Genomic DNA, 26,533 nt, shown 5'->3' on the forward strand with positions numbered 1-26,533 from the left:
AAGCAGGGATTTGTGCTAGGAATTCGGTGAGTTCGCTTTATGCCACAATTCATACAGTCCACTCTTGTTTTCATTTTTATTATTTTTTAAGTATTCGAAGACGCGACACCTGTAGTGCTTGTGTTTTGTCCGAAAAATAATTTTATCATCTCTTGATATTGCTGATCTGATTAGTGAAACATCCGTCAACAGACAGTGTTTTTGCTCTGATGTGGGAAAAAGGTTTTTCTTAAGACTCATTTCTGTCATTGATTTCAATTCTACCTATTAAGTTAGGATTTTCAGTATCATGAAATATAGATCGCATGAACTGGAAAAGTTTTTGTTACAAATATCTAAGGCAATATACAGACCGTTTTTGAGCCGATCCAACTATTGATATCTAGAAAACAATAAGACCTACAAAGTAGGTTGAATGAGACCAAAGTTTTCATTTTGGGAAACAGATCGAGAATATGGGTGGTTGTTTCTGAAATATTCGTCCAAAAACTGGAATCGTCGAATTTCTTTTTTTTCCTCAACCGCCACCGTTTGAAATGACATAAAAAAAGGTGGGACTATCAATACTGTTTCATTTTTTATAATAATATGTTATACACCAATTTGCAAAGCTTTGTTTCTTCAAATACGGACCTGTGAATTTATCAATACAGTTGCTACAAAAATTGATGAAAAAAATTAGAGGTCCGTATTGAAAACAATCAAGTTGATAATAGATTATAATGAAAGAAATGTCGCATTGCAAATTGTTTTATATCTGATCATAACAAATATAGAACAGTACCTACTGAAAGTTTTTGCTGTTTAGTTATATCTTTCAAAATAGAGACGGTAGAGCCCAAAATAGGAATTGGACAATTCCCGATTTTGATGTTTCAAGAACAGACCCTGATAATTTTGATCTGAAAAATTATAATTCTATTTGAACAGACTCAGTTCATCCAATCTTTCCAAAATAGTAATAATGGGGTTAACTGGAAAAAAATGTATATAAAAAATATCGAATCCTTTGAAATTTTGCAAAAACGTGACAAATATGTAGGTAACACTTTATTTCTTTATTTCACAAAGTAATATATTTTGGTTTGGTCATAATTTCCAATGAAATTTAACATTCTCACTCATAAATAAAATATTTTATACATTTGGAACTTTTTCTCAATGATAAAACTGTTTTCCAATTAAATTTTTTTCAAAATAGTGATCAATATTTCTTGATTTAATCACCAGCTCATGTGGAATCCAACAACTCTTCATTTCATTAAGTTTAAGTACGAATATGTCGTTCTTGATACATCTCTGCAGTCATTTGAATAACTTATAGTATACTGTAATATCTTTCCAGCCCTATGAATATTTCAACAATAACAACCCGAAAACAGGCCCTTAATATTTCGGTAACTCCTGGCCTACGGTGTCTACTTCAATTTCAATCTTGTAGCTGTAAACAGCGGCTTGAAAGAAGTTACTTTCTGTTTTCGCGTAGCGGGTAAAGAAACAAATTAATCATTCACTTTTGATGTAGGTCACAGTGGCATTTTGGCTGGATGCTGCTTGAGGTATGAAAGACGAGTGGCGAACGTTATATTCAGGGAGCCTGGAATATAGAGTTTGTCTGAAAACACACAAGACGATTTGTGCCGAGTCGGCCACAGAATCAGCCGCTGAATGAGCCTTTCTGCATAAATCGTATGCCATAACTATTCGAGCAGCTAGTCCCCATTATTGTTGTTCAATACAGAAGCCGTTCGGTTTCTGAGTGGTTCACTTCTTGTGTTGTTTCAATATCTGAAATATTAAGTTAAATTACGATGTGGAAATTGTATTCAGTATGTACATTCAAAAATGTATCGAATGAGATGTTTTCACCTCCTCCTATCTGGAATATGCGGTCGAATCGGTAGAAACCACCTCCCGTGTCTTTATTTTCATCCAAAATTTCAAAAACCGATTAGAGACAATGATAAGCATAAAAACACACAAGGCGGTTTGTACGGAGTCGGCCACTGGGCCGCCACTTTGATCAAAACACCACAACATAAATCCGCTTCTAGTCTTCTGAATACATTCTCATTATTGCCACTTCAGATTTCAGTTGAACTGAACAGAAGCCGCGAAAAAATAAAGATTTTTTTCAAATGTTCCAAGGAATGCTTATTCCAGATAGCGGTAGATACTCTTATATCTAATTATATGACATGCAATCTGATTCGACGGTCGACTTTGCGGCCGGCACAGCACAAACCACTTCGTCTATCTTAAGATTAGGTCTGTACAAAAGTCGTTTCTTTTCCCTCAACATATTTGAATAAATTATTCTTATCGTATAAACCCTATCCGTTCCATGTATTCATATCATTATTCAATACTTTTATTATATAAAAGTATTTATTATATAAGAGTATTTAATATATAAAAGTATTGGTTCTCAGGGCCAGAGTCATGATTGAAGAGAAAAAAATCCGGACTGGTAGGCCGTAATCGAATAGAATTTGTAGTACCAAACATTTTATCTGCTACTTGCAACAGACATCTCCAATAGCATATGTGTTGAATGCGAAGACGAAGATAGTATTTCAAAGTCTCAGCAACGATTCACTCAGTCGTTGCTGAGACTACCAGCCTCGATTTTGTTCTCTTTCGAGCGTGAGTCTTTTGTTATTATACAATGAAACGGTTGAGCAATTCAAGTAACAATTAACACTTCATTGTGGGATCTCCTCTGAATAGTTGACAAAACTGCAACATGTGTGTACAGTTTGAACACGCATTCGAAATTCAAAATGAAATGTACGAATTGCAACCAAACGTATAGAATACCATCTAATTATTCACTTTTCACTCTTGAAGATGAACAATAAACCCTAATTCATTTTCAAATATCAAAAAATATTCATCAGATCATTCCATGTTTCATTAACAAGGTACTAACCAGAACTACAACACTGTTCTCGAGGCACTTTTCACTAACCAAGTAGTCTTCGTCGTCTTCGGGGGATAATAACGTCAACTTGCTTGGTGAAACGTACTTCTAGAAAAGTGTTGAAATATAGAATTTGGAAACAGTACTCGTTTTGGGAGGAGAAGATCACGGAAAAAATTATTTAAATTTCTAAATCATATTTTCTCCTTTCCTACTAACTCCCTACTTCTTCTTCTTTCTACTTCTTCTGTGAAACGTTTATTTCTGTGAATAATTTAATAACTTCAGCAAAATATGGTTTTTTGAAAAAAGTTCTCCTGAAAATACCTCAAACAGGTAACACCATTAATTGAATGGACGACGACAATCAATCACCAGTATTCCAACTACTCATTATTTGCAGGCAGAAATTATGCTTTTCCCAAAGGTGAACCCATAGCATTTGTTTCAAGTTGAAAGATACTTACCTACCAGAAAGACCAAGAGGTCTACGTAATCTCCAGCTTGGATGACACGTACGAGTAATTGGGCTTTCACCGTCCTTGTATGAATTGTTTGTTGCTCACATCTAAATTGAACGAAATTTTTCCAGAGCTGTACAAAAAATTTACCAAACACAAACATCAGGAAATATCTAATCGTCCACACATTCTCGCGGTCAAGCGTTAAAATAAAGATTTGACTTGAAATAGAAAAATTGCAAACAAAAAACGTTTTCAATCATGAAAAATGAAGGTTTTTCTACAGTTTTGAAATCAAATCAGAAAAACAATAATGAATTTCAACTCTAACAATCAACTTTTCCGATACCTGCTTTTCCGTTGACCAGCTGTCCCTTATGAACGACAATTCTCAAAAATCGTCACTTGTGCGAGCTAAGGCCTTACCTTTTAACGTGTGATTCCTACCATCTGCTGCTTCTCGAAAGCTTGGAACACTGTTCCGAACCAAAAAACTGTACACACCTCAACAACTTTTGATGATTTATAAAGCTCAGATCAGAGCTGCTTTGGAGTATGGTTTTCATGTATAGAGCTCGCCCCCAAACATACCCTGAAGTTGCTGAACACCATGTGAAACCTTGGTAGCCTGGAACATCGAAGAAAAATTAGAGATTTATCTCTCTTGTATAGATACTTTCACGGAAAGTGTTCAAGTGACTTGGAAGATTTGATTTCACCAAGAGCAGTGCATATCAGAAATACCCGACACACTGTGGCTGCTCATCGTTTTGGGTTCAGTACCAAGAACTTCACTGTTTGAGAACTTTTTCATTTGAAGAGCTACGTTCATGTGGTATAAACTTCCTGAGAGCGTTTTTTTCAATGGATTTATTCTCCAGCGATTTAAATCCAATGTGAATCTCTACTTTCGCACAGGCACCGCTCTGAGAGCGCCTTAAGGATTTTCCTGTAGTACTGGCTGTTTATATAAATACTATTATTAATAATAAAACATGTGTTAAAAATCTATTTTTTCGTTAACCAGTTGTCGCCCCCTACGAACTACAACTGTCAAAAGTCGAAACTCGTGCTAGCGAAAGACTAACAAAGTCTCACCTTTCAACGTGATTTCTGATTGTTATTATCTCAAGTTCTGGAACAAATAATCAGATAACAAATAACCAGATCAAAATTTAACCAAAATATCTATTCACAACTTTTCAAAAAAACAATTACTCAAAGATCGTTTTTTTATTTCGCAACTAAATTATACAATGCCCTTCCAGTTGAATTGAAATCTACAGAAAAATTTAATAAATACAAGCAAAACAAAAAAATGTATAATGAGTCATCTTGAAAAATTCTATGTTCTGTTTCAATAAACTGTCTTTTCCCTCCTCTCGTCGTCATCCCCGCTATTTTTTTGTTTGTTTACTCTGAAACACTCGTTGATTAAACATTTATTTATTTATTGTACAATTAGATGAAGAAAACAGTTGAGATTCGCTCATAGCACAGGTATTCCATGCCTAAATGCCCATGTCTCTTAATGGTATTCTTCGCTAATAATAATTTATAATATAATAATTTATAATTTATAATAGTTTATTGAAATAAATTGAAATTGAAATAATTTCGACTCGCTGAATAATTAATTAAGTTTGGATAATTATATCAGAGAAAATTACAATTGAAAAATGAACACAAGTTATCTGAAAATTTCAATTTGAAAATCAGTCCGAGAGTTATTATGTGAATGAAGCTCCATTCAGCATTTCACACATTCAATGCACCGTTGCTTGGCATGTGATATCATTCAATAGAGGAAATGTCATCTGAATAACACATTTTGGTGTTGAGCGCACATATCGAATTACCAATAGAATACTCGTTCTTGAGTAACAACAATAATTGATTGTGGTAACATGAAACAGGATTTCAGATAACATGTCTGGAACATCAATTAAGCTGTCTAATAGCTTGTAGTAGTCGTAGATCCAATATACAATGTAGTTAATTAGGGGCACCATGTAGCCTCACTCTGAATTAAATCTATGTCGTTCTCCGGAATGTACCTACATCAAACTACGATTTTGGGTGGTGGTTTCAGATACTGATTGAAAAACAGTCATACCGGATTTGGTGTTGAAAATATTTTCACATAAAAATAAAAAAATAATTACAAAATGGAACATTCTAAGACTACCCATTCAATACTGCTGAATTCACTATATTTTGAATCATATATGAACTAGATGTGAATACGTATTATTCACCTCTGAAGATCCATGTCAAAGAGTGGTTGAAACTTTACCAAAAATACCTAAAATGAGTCTGCAATATTGTTTATCTATATTCCACTGAAGTATGAAATTGAATTTTGATGATAATGCCAAAACCAGATAAGCAGATAATGTATCTTATTTAGATCAAATAGCAATGAAGTACTCTATATGCGAGTATTATATTTAACACAAAAAACCATGCCCTTTCTTGAAGGCAGCTATAGTGATATAGAGGATTCGAGGAGTATTCTTGCCGAACAAAACAAAGCCTAAATTTTCATCAGTTCGAACTTCCATTGTCTCATATCATAAAAATAATGTGGAATCCTTGAAACAACTAATGAAATCCATCTTGAAATTTTGTCAATCACCTTCAGACAAACGTAAAACAAAGGATCTACCGATGAAAAAAAGCTCTTTGAAGGGCCGTCGTCATGGGGGGATGGGGGGAGCCTCCCCCCATGCTTTTTCGACGAACCGGGAGAGGGCTGGGATTTCTCAACATGCATAATTTGGAGATCCCATACTTTGAAATTCTGAGTCGTTTGAAAACTTCAAAAAAGTTTAATTTCTCCCAAGTAAGAGAACAGTCCAGAACAGTCCCCAAATTTTGAAGTGACAATTTCACAAAATTCACAGCTTTTCGCTGTTTTTTCGACTTGAAAAAGTTGGGAAATTTCGGGCCGTGAAGATAGAAAAAATACTAGTAGAAAACAATAAGCATAATATTATTTAAGTGTTGTTTCCTTTCATTTGTATTGAATATTCCTATACATGGTGGACATGGCGGAAGACCAAGGACCTTGGTCCAAAGTAGAATAACTCCCATTATAATTTTTATTATTACCAAAATTCATTTTTGTTTGTGCATACCCTAACGGGCATAACCATTCAGCCAATCTTTGAATAGCTAAGTAAGAAAATCAATATATTATAGTAGTAACTAACCACTCGGCTTTAATTTTATCGAAAGTTGGGAAATTTTGCTGGTGGGGTTGGGAAAATTTGGATTCCCTCCCCCCCCTGGTATTTCTTTTCGCTACGGCCCTGGCTCTTTGGCTTTCTACAAAAAACCTTGCCCTTACTTAAAGGCAATATAAAGCAGCTATAGTGATAAAGAGGATTCGAACGTTGCCGAACAAAACAAAACTTGAATTTCATAAAATAGGTCTTTCATCGTCTAATATTGTATGAAATGATTCGAAATCCCTGAAAGAACTAAGATAAGATAAATTTAAGATAAGATAAATTTATTCAGGTAATTACATATTTTGATAATGGTATAAGAATCAATGAAAAATAAAGAATTTTGAAGGCTGATCTACCTAAGCACAGCTTGAGTTGTAGTATCAACCTATAAACAACTTAAACGTTCATTATTTATATGAACATATAAATGAATATACTCATATATACATATGCATACATACACACATATAAACACATACATATAAATGAGGTATCACTGTTGCATAATGAAGCAAACACTCATACTGCCAATGTAAATACAACTGATACAAATACTTGGAAGAAAGGAAAAAAGGAAAACTAATGGAAAGAGAGAATAATATTCGAAGAGAAGGTGACGTTGGATTGTTCTACTAATTCAAGATATTACCTACAGTAGGATGTAGTTTATGTTCATAGCCTAGAGAGAACTTCGATTATGAATCCAGTTCATAAACAGATTTCAATATGTCATAGTTTTGATTCACATGTTCTTTCAGTTTTGACTTGAATTTGTATTTATTGGAAATTGCTCTAATATCTAAAGGAACTAGGTTTATTAGTTTTGGGCCAGAGTATGATATAAATCTCTGAGTGCAAATTAATCTACAGCGAGGGACATTCGTTTTTTGATGAAGTTTGGCTCGGGTTTCATAATTATGATTTATATTGGGGGTGGGGTTATTATGTATCCATAATATGCAGTGATAAGTGTATAATTTTCTCACCTCAAATAAGTCTGATTCTTTGTATAGTGCTACAGTGGAATATCTTTTTTTACGATTGAAAATGATTTTCAGGATAGTATTTTGCATTACCTCTAGATTATGTAACAGGCTTTTGCTGACGCCACACCATATTATAATGTAATATCTCAGAACTGATTATGCGAGTGACTTATATATCATTGTTAGTAGTTTTTTATTATTGAGATTTCTGGGTTGGTAAAATTTTTAAGATTATTTACTAAGTCTTTTAACTGTCTGGTCTACATGTTCGTCCCATCGTAAATATTGGTCTACATATACACCAAGATATTTCATGTTGCTTACCTTATCAACTGTAGGACATGTGCATATCATTGGGGTTTGGCAAATAGGTTTGTGTATAGCGAGCTAATTTTTGGAAGGTTGATCTTTATTTGTGGGGGTAAATGTTACGTACTTAGTTTTAGTGATGTTTAGGCTCAAAAGACTTGTGTTTAACCAAGAGAAAACAGATGAAACTAATGACATTCATCATGAAATAAACGTAAAACAAAGCTTCTACCGATGGAAAAAAAGCACTTTGGCTTTCTACTTCTCTATGATTATTCCAAATACAAACTGGAAAAAATTATTTTTTTCTATAAATATTACCTTTTCAATTTTAACCGTCGAATTAGATAATAAGAAAGTAGAATTGGAATAAGAGATAAGTACAACGTAGGGAACTACAAATATACAAGAAAAAAATTGATAAGAATGGTGGCTTGAACATTATCAGTATTTTCATATCAGATTATTGGAGTTTACAAAAAATAAAAAGATTCTTATGATTACGAATAGAATACAAAATGAGATGAATTTGATAAATCTTGTGCGATTCTTACCAAAACCAGAATAAAAATCAGAAACTGCACGAAAGTGAGAAAATTAAAAATTTTAATCTTACAAAACTTTCTCGAAGAGAAAGTTTTGTAATCTTCTCCAGCCTCTGGTAAAGGCTGGAGAAGATAAAAATAATACATAAATAATGAATAATTATTGAAAACTCTGGTGACGAAAGAAGCTGTTCTAGAGAAAGAAAATGGACTAACGTTGTGTACGATATCATAAATAACAATATTACACAGAATAAAATATACAAAACAACGCAAATATATCAAAATAACATAATCAAGGGAGATCATCGAATGGAAATGAAAATATTTTACTCAAAAATGACATAGATAGTGTGTTCGGAAATAGGTGGTAAATACTTTCAGTATTCGAAACATTCGAACCACAAAACATCATTAGAGACAATTCAGACGCAGAAGAGATGGTTGTCTTCAATAACTTGGGATTTATTGAAATTCAGGAAATGAGAAGAATAATTAATGAAAACCAGATAGATATAAGGTAAAATTTTCCCAAAATTGGCTAAAAGTTCGGTATTAATATCAGGAAATCTTCACATGTTATAAAAGAACTCAAAAGTATCTAATATAATCATTCTTCACTAATGAAGGGGCAGAGTGATCTGGTAAAGTCAGTAAAAGTCATAAAAGAACGTGTGACAAATTCAAAAACGTTTCTGTTTCGTGAATTGAAGAAATTGACATTGTCTTGAACTTGATAGGTATACTCAACGAAACCCATCATCACTTGGAAGGGTCGATAACAGCTTGAGAAATTATTCTGATTCAGATTATGTGGAACATGTGTTCTTCCTTACGAATCAGTAGACATTTTTCCTGAAAATCTTGCGGAGAAAATTGGATTAAATAATTTGGAAAACACTCGCTACATGAATAGCATTTCTCAAGTGTTGTTCATGATGAAGAATTTCAAGAACGACGTTTTGAGATGGATGAAAGAGAACGAGAAAATTTTTTCTTATTCACCTCAACTCAAACACCTGTACACGCTGCTGCAGTTTCGTAGGAATGCATCATGTTTCCCATCAACCGATTTCCTAAAGCTTTTAAATTCTCTATATAGATACTCGTTACGACAACAAGAGGATTATTTCGAATTTTTCAGGAAAATAGTAGATTCAATAACCCTGACCGATCTGAATTTAATGATTCCGTACAGTCTATTTCGTCTTGTGTTTGTAGATCTTTTGCTGGAAAATTTCTAACTAGTTTACTTTGTTGTACATGTTCAAGAGGTAGCAAAACGTATGTGACATTTCGGAAGTTCAACTAACGTTTCCAAATATAACTGATAACCAATCTGTGCAAAGCTGATTGTTGAATCATCTGAAAATAGAACTTTTATCAGGTGATACTCAACTGTATTGCCCTATATGCGCCGAACTAACTGACTATTAAAAGACAACAAGTATAGCTGAGGCACTAGTCAATCTAATAATATTACTGATGAGTTTTGGGAAAAAAAATGTTTGGCTTTCTACTACTCCATCTTGATACAGAAAAAAGTAAGAATCTTCCAGAGAAATGAAGGAAGTAATCAATTTTGAAATGAGTACCTCTATACATGGATGTGTAGATCACGCAAAGAAGTAACTTTCAGACACAAACTGAAAGAAAACGCTGAAAGAAACAGCTACTTTCATATAAAAATTGAATCACACGAAAGATAAATTCTTTCGGAATGAATATTTTTATATGAACACTGAATTATACGAAAGACACTTTTCTCTACTCAGTTTGTATCATTCACAGGAGTTCTACAGTAAATGAATGCTAAAAAATTGCACTCACATGGAACACTGTCATCCTCACTCGTAGACATCGAAATTTTGCCGTAAGACACTTGCCTAGGGCTCGCCAGTACCAATATGGAAAACAATATAATGAAAAATACACAATTCATCCATGAATTATGATTTTTTTGTCACGGAATAAGTTTGATCTACTTATGTCATCGATGACATCGTAATGACATTTATTCACCTATTTGATTAAATCCCAGCCAAAAGGAATCTTGTTTATATTGAAAGTGTTATATTTTTATGAAAAAGTTTTTGGCTTTCTACTACTCCATCTTGATACAGTCACTCCTAAAAATATAACCCTTTCAATAACTGATGATATTCAAACATGACTTAACCACTGACAGAAGCACCAAACTCTTACGAAGGTTAGAAATAGGTGAACACTTCAATCTAGCAGACCACTATTATAATCTTCATGTAGTCATTGTTCACTGCGGTTCTGGCATTGAATCTTCTCATTATAACGCATTGGTCAAAGACGAAACGGACGAAACGGTAGTTGTATCACTAAATATTCTGGCAATATTTTGAATTTATTGAAACCTCTGGAGACATCCTACATTTTATTCTATGAAAGAGAGGAGCGCTAATTAATTTTTGTTTTTGTTATTTCATAATTTTTATTACTTTTTTTTTATATATTACAGAACCAAGTTGTATTGAACATGTTACACGATGTAGTCAATAGGGTATTCAAAGAACTTGATAGCTGTTAGGAAAAGCCACCCATCCATAAAGTCGTTTCAGAAAGCCCACAGTGCCTTTCTTTCACTGGTGCTGAAAGTTCTAACGTTTCCACATAAACCCAATTTTCCCTTTCATTTCTCATGTACGCCTAACATAAATAACGCTACCATTCTGCCGTGCACTCTATCCGTTTTTATTTTGATGAGATAACTTTCCTTGTTTTTTTAAAGGGCAATTGGATTGAGTAGGACCGAGAGTTGGCAAGAATGGTCAAGGGTTACTTACTTTTCCTTCGTCTTTTCAATCACCCGGTTGTCTTCAGCAATCTGTAAATTATCACAAATCTTTGTTATTCAGACAGTATTCGAGATCGGACAAATGTTTTTGTTTCATTTCCTGAGTACACAAAACCAAAACTCGATTATTAATTGAAAGTTCATAAAAAATATATGCCAATGTAGAAAGGTCAAACCTAAAGTCAAATAACACCAAGTTGTTGTATTCTAAACTTGTTCAAAATGATATTTGAATAACCAGCACGTTAGGAATCACACGTTAAAAGGTAAGACCTCGTTAGTCCTTAGCTCGCACAAGTTCTCAACTTTGAGAGTTGTCGTTCGTATTGGGGGCGACAGCTGATTAACGGAAAAACAGATTTTAAACAGATTAAACAGAAGAATTCATTTAATAATATCAATATATGCTTCCGTGAAGGTGAAAGAAATGGAATATTATAACTTGAGTACGTACAGCCAAGATTGACGTATATTGCAAACTTAGATACTCTGGAAGGATTGAAACTGAAATTGAAAAGATGGTATTTTTCATGAAAGATCATTTTTTGGGATGATACTCTTTGGTCTTCTACTTCCCCATCCTTATTCAAAATAATTGGAAACTTCTGAAGAAATGGAGAAAGCGATTAGCTTCGATTAAAACTTGAAGATGTGTAGATCAAGCACACAAGTTTCAGAAACAAACTTGAAAGTCAACCAAAACACTACTTTCAAGAGAATGACCATCAAATCACGTGTTCTTATTCATTTGGTACTCTAAACGATCGTAATGAAAATGGAGCACTTTGTTCACCGCATTCTTCAGTTAATAGAAATGTATTTGCCAGTTGTTTGCGAATTATGTGAAAAAATAATCAAATATCACTTGAATTTATGTGGAGGAAAAATATCGAATGATCTGAATGATCAAAAAAAATATATCAGAATCTTGAAAATGTTGTACATGGAATTTTTTTAATTAGTAAACTTTTCGGAAACAAACCACATATCAGGATTGATGGGAGTTATTTCTGAAAAATATAAAGGGTATATGAACGATAGGTGAGTGGGTGCTTTCCTTTCAGAGATACAAGAAATTGTCTCAAAAATCGTTGTAGAGATGAATGAGATCTATGTTCAACTGATTATTACTAAAATACAGGATGACCAATAGATATGTGACAGACCAAACTTATGCTTTTGAATAGAATACTCCAAATATTTTCACTCGATTGAATTTCTTGAGCAGAGTGCCCAAACAAACAGAGTGGGATGTTTGGGTTTATACAGGGTGGTTCAGAAGTTATAATGAAATTTTTTTGAAAAGATGGATTCATTCAACATCAAATATCTCCTACTCAATTGGATAGAATAAGAACATTTTTCAACCAAATATTCTTGAGGATAGTATATTTTCCCTTTGTCTCCATAGATTCACCAAACGGCGTTTTTTCTATACAGGGGTAAGCAAAACTCGGGATCACTTTTTATCTGTTTTTACAAATAGCATTCTCTATATATAGGGCCATCCCGGAATAGTCCACACTATGAACTTTCAGAAAATGTAGGAATTGACTATATGATATTTGTTGAGATGTTATGCACAGACAGAGATATTTGGTTTTTCTAACATCATACTCAAAATCTGTAGGCGTCATATGTGAATAAACCCATTCACAGAGATCGATGGAACACTTGGTAATATTGCTTAGTCTTTGAACCACAGCAGACAGAACGTTTGGAGCATTCAATTTTGAAAGGGTTTTTTTCTGTGCCATTAGGATTTCTTGTTGGTACCTTGGGAGCTGTCTGACTTGTCCATTTAGTCCAAGTCTCCAAAAAACACTGCAGCTTCTTGTGCTTATTGCGTTTATTCTCCCATCTTCTCATGACACCAATTCCATCAGTCTCGTTCCCTGTACTAGTTTGTAAAGATTTCGTGTTGGATGTTCGTCATATTCGTGCCTCACATTCGCATAAGATGTGTAAAGCTTTTTCTATCATTTCGTTGCATAATCGCATCTGAGGTCTCCGGTATACAGCCCCATTTCATTCAGGTGTTCTCTAAGCGGACAATAACCGGTTAGTAACCCTGTAATTATTCTGAACCGGTCCCTACTATATTGAAGAAGTTATTCGTTTCTTTTCTCGGACGGTTTCCTAATGAAGGTTCTACTGTGTTTGATGCCAGGTACTTTTGTCCAGTACTCTGTGTGCTTCTTATAGATCCATGCCCTAATCTGGTTTCGTATCAATTATTTTGGTACCCCCAGAGCTGGTGCAGGACTTATATATGATCCGCGTCTAGCGCATTCATCAGCTTTATCATTACCTGTGATTCCTGAATGCCCTGGCACCCAGTACAAAGTTAATTTGTTTCTGTTTGCAAGTTCATTCAGTTCTTCATGGCATTCCCAGACCAGTTTTGATGTCACCTTCGGGTATGCCAGAGTCCCCAGTGCGCTCTTGCTGTCTGTAAAAATATTGATCCGCTCATTTCTTTGAGGTCTCAATTTAATAAGCCTTACACACTGCAAGATAGCATACACTTCGGCCTGAAAGACGGATGTGTGTAGTCCTAGCGGACAGCTGTAGTTCAAATTTCTATCCGCTTGGTATATTCCAGCTCCCGTTCCATGTTTGGTCATCGATCTATCTGTATACCAGGTGTTTTTTCCAAAGATGTTTTCGGGATGACTAATGGTCTTCCACTCTTCACGGCTTATGATTTTGGCCATGAAGTTTGTGTTAAAGGTGTACTTTGGTGTCATGTGGTCCGTGCGTATATTCAATATATGCTCCTCCACTTGTTCCGAAATTTCTGTTCAGTCCGATATTCTGTAGTTCGGTGAGTTTTCCAGTCTGAATTGGCCCATCCTGGCCTCCCCCATTATCACAAAGTGTAAAGGAGGTAGATTCAGGAGTGTCTCCAATGCCTCTGTTGGGGTAGTTCTCATTGATCCCGTCATTCCTAAACATGCAAGTCTTTGCACCTTACCTAGTTTGTTGATGACGGTCGCCTGCTTCATCTTTGGCCACCAGACCAGAGATGCGTATGTTATCATGAGTTTAACCACCATCGTGTATAGCCAATATACCACATCTGGTTTTAGCACCCATGTTTTTCCATAAGTGCGTCTGGCGAACATCAGTGCTACCTCCGCTTTCCGCTTTATCCTGTCCAAGTGTTGGTTCCAGGTCAGTTTGGAGTCTAGGATTACTCTCAGATATTTTACCTTCCCCGACACTTGCATTTCTTCACCTCTAAGTTTCAGAGGTCCGAAACCCTCCGTTTTAGTCCTCTTGGTGAATGCTACTATGGCCGATTTAGATGGGCTTATGTTAAGCCCAGTAAGTACCGGAGAAAGTATCATCTTGGAAAGACCTTAGACAGAAAAACAGACCTGTCATTTCGTATAAAACTATCGTGCTAAAAAAACTAATTTTCGTCGGTACAACTATTTAATCCTCATCTAAATACGAGGGAAATTGCAAAAAAGTTGGGTTTAACTCATACTTTAGTGAGCAGAATGTTGATCAAAAATGAAGTTTATCCACATACCGAATTTCATTACATCAAGAACTCTATGATACGGATTATTATATCACAGTTTGGCATTTTGAACACATATCGTATTCAATTAGCAAGAACCGAAAATTTTGAAATATGTTTTGTTTTCCGACGAATCCACATTTGAAAATGGTCTCTTGGTAAATAGACATAATATACACTAATACTAAACAGAAAACCCCATCAGAGGAGAGAAGTCGATAAGCAAAACATATGGCAGATGAATGTTTGGGGGGCATAATTGGGAATCAGGTCATCTTGGAGGATGACCTGAATGGAGGAGCTTATAGAAATGCTCTCAGAAATTATTTATCGAATTTGTTTGAGGATGTACCTATTAACACATGGCATAGATCATATTACCATCATGAAAGTGCGCCTCCGCGCAACAAAAATCAAGTAAGGTTCTTGAACGGGTGACGTATGCATAAATGGATTGGTAGGAATACAATCATTCACTGATTTCTATCAATGCGAATATACGTTGAAGGAGAAGTATATCCAGAAAAACCAACGACACCAGAAGACATGAATAATAGGATCAAAGAAGTTGTTCGGTCTGGTGCAAGATCAACTTCAATCGAAGTTCGATGGAATATTGTTGATAGACTATATTTATGCATAGCTCAAAACGGAAGATCATTCGAACATATTTTGTAAACTTGTGCGTTTGAAATTGTTTTTTGTTTTAATTTTGTTACTTGTTTTGTCCAGCAATGAATGAAAAAACCGTTATTACTTCTATTAATTGACTTTTTCGTACTTTCCTCGAGTATTAGATGATTTTTTTATGGAAATAAAGCTCATAGCTGAAAGCTCATAGAGTGGAGAATTCTGAGAGGGTCCTATATACAGAGTGTTTCATTTGAAAAACTGAGAAAAAAGTAATCTCAATTTGTTCACTCCTGTATAGAAAAAGCGACGTGCAAAAATCTTTCGATAACGAAATGAACATACACTATATACAATGAACCCATTTCTCGACATGAGTTTCCCTATAAATTCTGAACCACCTGGTATAGACCCGAAGTATCTTATATATTTAAATAGTACTCCGCCAAAAAAATTAAATAAGGTTAAAGAATAAAGCATTCTATTCAATAAAACTAATTTTTCAACGTATTTTGAAAGAGCTTTCAAGTTTGCAACTTCTTCATGTTTCAACCTACTTTGTATCTATGACGGTTTCCGATTTTTCCAAGCTTGTCCTTCTGTCTACATTAGTCAGACTCTCCTCACAACTTCAATTAATACATTCACCACTAAATTTGGTAAAATATGTCCTATGAATGTAATTTTCTATACGGTTGAAATTCCATTCATTCCAAGTGAATATGAGAACCAACCCATCAGTCAGCCTCCATAATCTCTGAAAATAAAAACGAATTTCATTGAAAACTTTCACACAATTATTGCGAGATTTATGCTAAGAGGGTTCCACAGAGTTGATGAACAAGCTTGTGTGGGTTTATTTTGACATGTAATGTTTCAAACAGAACAACACATCCTCAACATAACGTTGAAGTTTTCATCGCATGTAGTCGAGAAATAATTTCCAAGTTGGAAGTTGCACAACTTCCTTTTGTTCTGGTGAATCAGCAGTGGAAATCGGATATTTAGTACTTCGAATTCATGATGAAGCAGCTCGGTCCAATGGAGTCAAAACATAGGCGGCGGGTGTTTCTATTGCCATAGAGAAACTCTATCGGTCCAGAATGAGAAGTAGAAATTTTCAAATAACAATTTTGGTAAACTGCATTTTATACAGTATATTTTACATCAAGCTTCCATTGAGAGTTTGAGATAAAAAAGTGAGGGAATCATAAAATATTTCGTGTAATAGTTTTAGATGTCATTGCATTTGAACTTTTCAAATTATTTAGCATTGTACATGGTACTGAATAAAACTGTGTCGAATCAAAGTCGTTTTGTTGAATGGGTTCCAAAAGATTGCTTGACATATTCAAATTCAGTTTGAAAATTACTTTAAAAAATTATGATAATCTATGGATACATATATGTTGAGTAGGTAATAAAATGATGTCAAAATCTACTTATCTACTCAAACTTCACGTTTTTTATGGAAATCTAGTTGGGAAGATTCTTTTGTTTTGGCGAAATTTTGTATACTTGATACCGAGTGAATCGGAATTATATGTGCCTAATTTTTTGATGAATAAAATATCTGAACAAGTTATCAATGTTTTCAACGACATATATGCTCTTCTCACAGCCAAATGCAGAGAATGAATTTCCTAGTGAAGAATAATCCAGTCCTAAGTTCACATATCATATTACATTTTCCTCAAAATAGTGAGGACTTGATCGGCTCACAGTCTGCGATTACTTTCGTCTGCCCACTAGTCAGTAGATACTCTTCTGGTCTTTTTGAGTCCCTGCCACCCAGGCCGAAATGTGCAGATTTGAAATCGTACCTGTGAATCACCTTCCGGGATATCCTATACGGTCGATGTTGACCTCGTCAGAAGTTTAAGGTGCCAGATTTCTACTTCATGACCGCAGCAATCTTCTCTTTCAGGAGCGTCTGTTATTCAACTGTATAATTTACCATGAAGACATTTTTGCCTTTGGTTCGAGTGAATATTCGTTTGAGCGTAAGAATTTGCTGACCCGCTCGGAGGAAGTTTGTTTCATCTTCGGATGAAGATTCCACTCCCCCTGCACAAGAATCTGTTGCACCACCTGGCCTGCAAGATTTGTTAACAGGATCGGGAGTTGGAGAATTGAGAAACGTTTGTTCTTGCTCCAATGTTATAGGTAATACAGTTGACGTCGTTGCATCAACGATCATTTCCTCTGTAGAGGTATAGATAGTTCCTTTATTTACTTCAAGTGGCTTTGGTGAGAAGATGCACCATGACAGAGCCCTCTCTTTACTTCAGCAAGGATTTTTACGATGAGAGGATGTTTGGTATCTCGTAGGTTCCTAGATGGGTGATACATTATTCGGCAGGGGTATTCTGAAGTCCCTTGCTGCAGGTCAGCAGAGAATAGTTAGAGTAACGAAAAATAGGACCGACATTATAATAGAATGCACCTGTAGAAAATACGACTTGAAATTGAAGTGTTGCATGAAAAATGTAAAAATTATCAGTAAAATGGAAAGCATTCGTTCGATTGCTTATTTCCAATTCTAGAAATCATCATCCTTTATCAAACAGATAGGTAATATCTGTGCAATAAATATAGTTTATCACACTACCAGTAACTGTTCATGAGACTATACTTCTTAATAAGCTCACATAGTTGAAGTGATTTGAATGGGTTGAGAAATCCGGAATATTGTTCGGGATGCAGTCACAGTACTGGGCTGTTGTTTGAAGAATAGTCTTTGTTACATGGTCGAGCTTTTGAGAATGTTTCTTCCCTTTATCAAGACATCAACTTGAGGTTATAGTAAAAAGTCAGACGTTGCAATGAGAAAAACAAAGTTAATACTTTTCATCATGTAGAAAAGTGTCACACATTCAATTTTAGAGTTTCAGAGAAAATAATTCTAAAATTTCAAAATCTTTTAAATGTTTAAATTAAATAAGTATATTTTACTTTTCCTCTGAAACTCTAAAATTTTAATGTGTGACACTTTTCTACATGATGAAAAGTATTAACTTTGTTTTTCTCATTGCAACGTCTGACTTTTTACTATAACTTCAAATTAATGCCCTGATGAAGGGAATAAACATTCTTGAAAGCTTGACCACATAACAAAGAGTATTCTTTGTACAACATCCCAGTACTTTGACTGCATCCCCAACAATATTCCAGATTTCTCTTGATATATTTGAATATATATATATATATATATATATATATATATATATATATATATGAATATATATATATATATATATATATATATATATGAATATATATATATATATATATATATATATATATATATCAAAACTCTGCTTTACTTTGCCAAGCTTTCGCTTCTAGTGGGAAGCTTCTTCAGGGCAGTAAAAATGAGTAAAAAACAATTAATTTAACATATAAATCGACGAAAATATATATATATATATATATATATATATATATATATATATATATATATATATATATGTATATATATATATATATATATATATATATATATATATATATATATATATATATATCAAAAAATCAAAACTCTGCTTTACTTTGCCAATCTTTCGCTTCTAGTGGGAAGCTTCTTCAGGGCAGTAAAAATGACTAAAAAACAATTAATTGAACATATAAATCGACGAAAAAAGTTAAACATTAATGGAGTATTTTGGTTTGACAAATGTCATACCTTCACATAAATGATTGAGAGACCCCGTTATTCCATTTTACTGTACATTTCTCCAGTCGCTAAGATTCTCAACTTCATGTAAACTATATATATATATATATATATATATATATATATATATATATATATATATATATATATATATATATATATATATATATTCCTCTTGGCTGGGATTTATTCAAATAGATATCATCGGTGAAATAAGTAGATCAAACTTATTCCGTGACAATAATTCGTAATTCATGAATGAATTGTGTGTATTTTCTATAATGTAATCCAATTTGTTACTGAAAAGCCTTAGGGCGAAACATTGATGTCTACCAGTGAGGTTGATAGTGTTCCATGTAAGTGCAATTTGTTATTATTCATTTAAAGTATAACTCCTGTGAATGATATCTGATTTTATTCCATAACGAATGTTTGGAATACAAACTGAGTAGAGTAAAGTATCTTCTGTATGATTCTGTGTTCATATAAAATTATTTGTGTCGAAACAATTTTTTCTTTCGTGTAATTCAATGTGTATTTGAAAGTAGCTCTTTCAGGAGGGCTTTTTCTTCCAGTTTTTGTCTCAAAGTTACTTCCTTGCATGATCTACACATCCATGTATAGAGTTACTTATTTTCTTTGAAAGATTCCCACATTTTTTTTGTATCAAGATGGAGTAGTAGAAATACAAAAACTTTCTTTCCCAAAAATTAATCACTCCTTAAAATATAACCCCTTCAATTAAAAAAAAATCCTCTTGGCTGGGATTCATTCGAATAGGTGAATGAATGTCATTACTATGTCATCGATGACATAAGTAGATCAAACTTATTCTGTGACATTAAAAATCGTAAATCATGAATGAATTGTTTGTATTTTCTACCAATTTGATACTGAAGAGCCTTAAGGCAAATGTCTTACGGCGAAACATCGATGTCTACCAGTGAGGATGACAGTGTTCCAAGTGCAATTTGTTACCATTCATTTAAAGTAGAACTCCTGTGAATGATATCTGATTTTATTCCATAACGAATGTTTGGAATACAAACTGAGTAGAGAAAAGTATCTTCTGTATAATTCAGTGCTCATTTAGAAGTATTTGTTTCGAGATAATTTTTTTTTCGTGTAATTCAATGTTTATATGAAAGTAGCTGTTTCAGGAGGGCTTTCTTCCAGTTTGTATCTGAAAGTTACTTCTTTGCATGATCTACATATCCATGTATAGAGTTACTTATTTTCAAATTGATTACTTCCTTCCTTTCTTTGGAAGATTCCCACATCTTTTTTGTATCAAGATGGAGTAGTAGGAAGCCAAAAACTTTTTTCCCAAAAATATACAAAATGAAAACATCATATGGGATTCCATTACAATTTGAGAATTTTAAAGCGATCTCTTTCTATTCGTAAGGGAAAATAGTTGTTTAGGATAAGCTTTTTTCGATTTATATCGAGCGTTAAGCTATGTACTCCAAACAATTGTTCCTAAATTTGCCTTAGTAGTTTCGTTAGACATTACGTATTGCTTGGAATTCAATCTTTCAAAAGAAATTGATACACATTTTGAAAAATGATAAAAATATATATTCGACCAGTAGTGGTATACAACACAAATTGAGAGTAGGATTGTAAAATGAATTGAATATATCAGAAAACATGTGCAGAGTGTGATTATTTGAGTAAAATAAATATCGAGAGTTTTAATATTTATAGGATGACAAAGGTATATTTATAAACTGTCTATAATTTTCACCTTTTAGACTTCTGCTTTGAAGCCATTTTCAAGAACCACTTGTAACTGAAATTACATGACTCGAGAACGGGGTCGTAATCTTCCTGACCACCAAGTCTCGTCACTGGCTCCAAGGGAACACTGATTACTTTCTTACTTGGGATCACTATTTATGTTGTTGATCAAGTATAAAATAGAGGTATATAACAGGTACCCGGTTTACAGGAAAACGGTTCTGTTTGACGTGAATTTCTTCTAGATGTGTTGAGAGACAACAATGACTTTCATGATTGCGGCAGTCTCTGCTACTCATCTCGCTTGTCAAGGCAATCGGTACGCTTTTCAATTTCAATTGCTTCACGAATCATCCTTCTCTGTAGCAATGGTTTTGGTGTTTTCGAAGCTTAATGTGTTACCTATTTCAAGGTGATGTTTGAAGAGGAATGATGCTGGATCTGATTTGTGAGAAGCTAGTACATGTTCATAGGCTCTGTTGGAAATCATTTTGTTGGTCTGGCTGATGTAAGTTCAGGGGCAGATAGAACATGGTATTTCGTATATGCTCTGTATTTTATGAAGTATTGTGCCCTTGGGTGTCCATAAACGACTGGAGATTTGATTGCTGAATCTGAATAGAATGTCTTGTGGCAGGCTCATTTCGGTTATTATCCATTTGTAGTTCTGATTTATATTCTTGAAAATCGAAGTTAATATTGAAATCTCCTGCTAAAATTAGTGGCAACGTATGATAGTTTTCTTCTAATTTTTCAGAGCCTACTCAACCGTAAATATGTGCTCGCCTCTGTCTCTCTTACTTCTACAGTGATAACCGAAACGTAACTCTCTCTCTTTCTCTCTTCACTACCTTCCTCTTAACTTCCGTTCGCCTCTCCCGATCACACTTTCCATCACGCTCTCATCACGCATTCACCAGCTTACTCACCAAGTCAAGCACGCGAAGTTTCACTTCAGAAAGTGATGAAAATATTGTGTGAAATCTTATATCTTTGAAAAAAAAACTCCATAGTAAAGCACTTCAGTTCGTCCTCAGTAAAATGATCAATCATTACACTTTATTACATCTCTCCCACATTTTTTGCAGTCGCTTCACTCCTGACTGAATGAGTTAGGATCTAATTTTGAAAACTTCAGCTTGGCTAATTACGGCCTTTATAAATTCCATTAAACTCGATATTTCAGATGATACATATTTGCACTGAGCTCCATATACACTTGATGTTAGAGTTTTGCAATTTTGAAAGGTCTCATGCGCCAGAAATGGCACTTTGACAGGTAAAATCTAGTTAAAACTTAGTTTGCCCGAGCTTAGACTCCTGAGAATTGTCGTTGGTATAGGGATAACGGTTGGTCATTCCAATTTCAATAGTATCTTGCTGACCTTCTTTGAAAGTTGATATAGTGTTGGCAATAATTTCAAAATTACAATTTATGAAGAAAATACGAAACAAGAAATGAATTAATAAAGAATAAAACTACTTCAGTAAACTAATGAAAAGTACGGCAAACGAATATAATGTTATTTTTTGACGTTATGAATCGCCAAAAACAAAGTTTTACATTATCAAAGCTTCAACGTTGATACATTTATGTGAAATTTAATCGCAAGTTACCATATCCAAACAAAAGTTTGGATATGGTAACGAATGTAGACGATTTTGACCAAACACATGAACTGGAGTTTTATCCCAACACCAAAACGGTATTTTTAACACTTCGACACGTGTTTCGATCTTCCTCTTGAAGATGATCACTTGGTGATCAAAACACGTAATGATATGTTAAAAACGAAGATTTGATTTCGGGAAAAAACTCCAGTAATATCTACACCAAAGGTTCCAAACAGTGCATCAATGGCGAATAAGAATCTCTAGAATAATATTTTCAGAAGAGGCAACGTTTTATCGGAACTTACATGTTGATCAGCAAAACAGTGATTTTAGAAAGCCAATATGGTCAATATGGTTATTCGTTCATATTTTGTCAGGAACATTATATCTGTTTTTTTCACGAAATATATTGATTCCTAGTTCTGATAATCAAATAGGTAATACTTCAGATCGCAGAATCTATTTCCAACAGAAAGATGTACCGCCACATTCCTCTGTAACTGTACGTGAGTTCGTAAATAAAACCTTTCCATAATTGGTGAATAGAGCGAAGGGAAACAGAGAAATGGTCCGCTAGGTCACCTGAACTTGGTCCCTTGGACTTTTTATTTAGTTATATAAAATGTAGCGTTTATAATAATAGACTCGGAAATACCGATCATGTAAAAATCTAAATCAAGCAAGTATATCTGGTGAACAATAGCACGGCACTGTTCCGACCAACATTTTCATCAGGTAATATTTAGTTCCATTCCTGTGAAACAGAGCGGACTTATTCGGATTTTTACGGTCATTATTCAATTTCGGTCGGTTGAATAATAAGCGTACTATTTCCTTTCCATTTATTTTCAATTCGTCTGAACGGAAAGCTAATCTATTTGCGTTTCGGAAAAACTCGATCGTATACAAAAAGGATATTCCGAAGGATGGGTATTTACTTTATGATTGACGTTTACCACTTTTTCGAGAAAAGCGAGGCTTTAGGCTTGTCTGAAGGGAGGGTAATATTGCCATTCGGAAACGGAATAGGCACAAATCACGTTGTTCAAGCAAAACCTCTGTTTGATACACGTTTGGTGAATATTGCTAGGGAGACATAGCATCGAAGAGACCAAGAAATTCTATCAAAAGCAAAAAAAGTATTCGAAAAAAATATTCGAATTACATTCAAGTCTATTCAAATGAACTTTGTACGAAACTGACCTATTATTTTGGGTACAGTTGATATTCGATAATAATGGTTTTACTGACCAATTCAAAATATTTGAGAATTCCAAATGTCATTGCAACTATTCGAAAGCAATCATAATGAACCACATTCATTATCCAAAATGATGAATATAACATATGAATGTTCTTGTTGATTCGACAGAAGAAATAGTTTCACAATTCTTGAGTGAAACATACTTCCCAAGGATAATTCAAGCACGCGTGGTATGCAATTGGAAAATTTCCGACGTGAAAAGAGAAATGAAAATTTATGTTCTTTACCATTTTCAATTTTCAGTTTTGTCCTTTATGGAAATTGTCAAACTAATACAATAAACTAACAATGATTCATTACATTCGCCAATATATACCATTCAGGTACTTGATTGTGTACCTGAATTTACAGTTCACAATGAGGATGTGCCAATTCAAAATCCGGAGAGTAAACGTAGGTTTCTTCAGAAAAAATAATGTGGAAGTAGCGTTCAGACCAAATGTCAGGTTATCTCATTTCCTTTTCAATGCCAAAGATAAGGTCGACAAGTTGGAAAAATATGGAGTTTATAAGCTTAAGTATCTGGAGTGTAATAGTGTTCATGTGGGACAATGCGGACGAAAGGTCCGCATGTATTTATTCAAATCCCAATCTGAATTTGGTGGCTTGGTTTTTTTGACTGCTGATGATGGTTTTCCCGGATCTGAAGCAGGTTCTTATTTGTACTCAGACCTAATTCTTCTAATCCGCTTTGACAGTCCTCTGATATAATAAAGAGATAGCATTCGTTGTCAAAATATGTTTCATTAACTCTTTGGAGCAACCATCCTACTGGAGATTTTTCCTGATAAGACCTAGTTCCTCGCCTCGACTTTCCTTCTTGTTACAAAGTCTGAATGCACGATTCATTTCTTGTTGTTGGAAAGTCTCGAAAAGAAACAAGGTCATATCAGGAAAGATCTTTCCCAGAATAGGCACTCCAGGAAGCTGATGAAATAGTCTCGATGGAGTCTATTTCATCAGCTTCTAGATGTAGAAGACAACAAAAGTCTCAGGTATTGGAGGACTGTCAGAAATAATGGAGAAGAATTGCTTCAGATTCGAGTACATCTGTAGCAGCCTCACGAAAAGCAAGCAATCAAACGCAGACAGGAATTTCAAAAATTGCCTTTAACGGATACCATTTAAATGCGACAAATCCTATATCGATGAGACTACGTAGAATAGTGAAAGTCTTTTAATTTCATGCTATTAATTTTTCATCCATTTTTTTACATCATTTATCTATCATATCAGGTTGTGGAAGGTGAAAAATACCCAAAAAAACGATGAAAAACTGATTTTCCTTCTCAAAAAATGACTTTCGTTGAATATTTATCTTTAAAGTAATTGGACCGTCCAAATATTTTCAATAATTTCACAAATTTCAACATCTCATTCTTTTTTATTCACATCCCAGTAAAAAAATTAAGTAGTAGAAGAATTCCAGGATTACCTAGAAACTGTAATGAAAATTATTGTTGTTTATTATATTTGTCTTTTTGGTAACGCGACTCATTACAGAAAACTTTTGGTGCCAAAATTTCAGTATGAATTAATTGAAATTTTCATGCCGTTATATCAGCTAACCGTCTCAAAGAATACATTCAATAGCATCTTAATATACCACTTCATTAGGAATGATATTGTTCCCATTGTATACTATCGATAGAATTTTCCTCACTTTTGTATCCTAAATTTCAAACACCACAGATACTGCAAACACTCTGAAAAGAATCAAACAGTGAAAAAATTATACGGAGTAATATACTAAATGGTTGAAAATTAGGTCTGTGTGCAATCTCATTTTCATTTTCCGTAAATCATGTAGTGACCAAGTGATTTCTTCATTGATACAGATATTTTTTCCATGAAGATACACAAGCACTGTTTGAAAATCCTCAAGACACTCAGAGACTTGTAAAAACTACAATTTACGTTGGATTAAAATCGATATAAATTGTATCTAACTGACGAAAATAATTTGAAAACATTATTTTGAAAAGACTCCATTCTCCAATTGAGGTTTTTTTTAAAAACATGTGGTTCGAGGAGTATTATTCTTTCTTTTATTGTTAAGATAATCGCATTCACCTTAAAGGTGATCAGTGACGGATCAGTACAATACTAATAAGAATAAAAACTGAATTTCATCCAATGAGGTTATCGATTTGAAGTTATCAATTAGATTTTTTGAGGGAAATTCTGTTCGTAGGAGAACTCTAATATCATTCAGGATCTGATGATTAGATCTTTGTGCATTGTATTTAGGGCATTCAATTAAAGTGTGGTTTATACTTTGTGCTGTATCACAATCGTCACATTTAGGTGGATCATTATTCGTTAGAAGAAAGGGGTGTGTAAATCTTGTGTGACTAAGAAGGAGGCGCGTGAGAGTTATTAGAAATTTTCTGTTCTTACAAATTCGTTGACAACCCGAGATTGTTTTTAATGTGACGCAATTCTGATCACGAGCTTACCCACTCTTGACTCCACAAATTCCTTCCACTTCCTTAAATTACTTTCGGATTTTTCATTATTCTGATCGGGTGCCCTACATGCACGACCCTACAAAGGGCTTAGATAAGGAGAAGAAACTCACCAGGGTGCAAAAGTATTCCTCCATATGGTAATCAGTTGGGTATGACCGAATACCCCTAATTCCAGATGTAATGTGTACGTACCTTATAACAGATTACTGTTTTATCAGGGCTCGATTTTGATATTTTTTATTCATTCCCTCCAAATCATGCTTTTATGATCCCCAGTGTATTACTCCAATTGACTGTTAGTATATTTTTACGGTGG

The 26,533-nt window shown here is 34.1% G+C and overlaps 1 protein-coding gene and 1 long non-coding RNA gene across 2 annotated transcripts in view; one reads left to right on the plus strand and one right to left on the minus strand.

Annotated features, from left to right (window-relative positions):
- The window catches only part of LOC111506190 (limbic system-associated membrane protein), a 1,118,878-nt gene that overhangs the window by 1,022,501 nt on the left and 69,844 nt on the right, over nucleotides 1-26,533 (plus strand). The window lies entirely within an intron of this gene.
- Nucleotides 1,004-26,487, minus strand: LOC141480976 (uncharacterized). Its single transcript, XR_012464678.1, has 4 exons — nucleotides 26,410-26,487; nucleotides 16,007-16,206; nucleotides 3,811-4,012; nucleotides 1,004-1,788 (listed from the first exon to the last, which is right to left on the minus strand). It is a non-coding gene; the product is annotated as an uncharacterized lncRNA (long non-coding RNA).

The sequence above is a fragment of the Leptinotarsa decemlineata genome, unplaced genomic scaffold (genome assembly GCF_025532065.1).
Source record: "Leptinotarsa decemlineata unplaced genomic scaffold, Ldec_3_MD MMD2_tig00000035_RagTag_RagTag, whole genome shotgun sequence".
In the NCBI taxonomy this organism is placed as follows: Eukaryota; Metazoa; Arthropoda; class Insecta; order Coleoptera; family Chrysomelidae; genus Leptinotarsa; species Leptinotarsa decemlineata.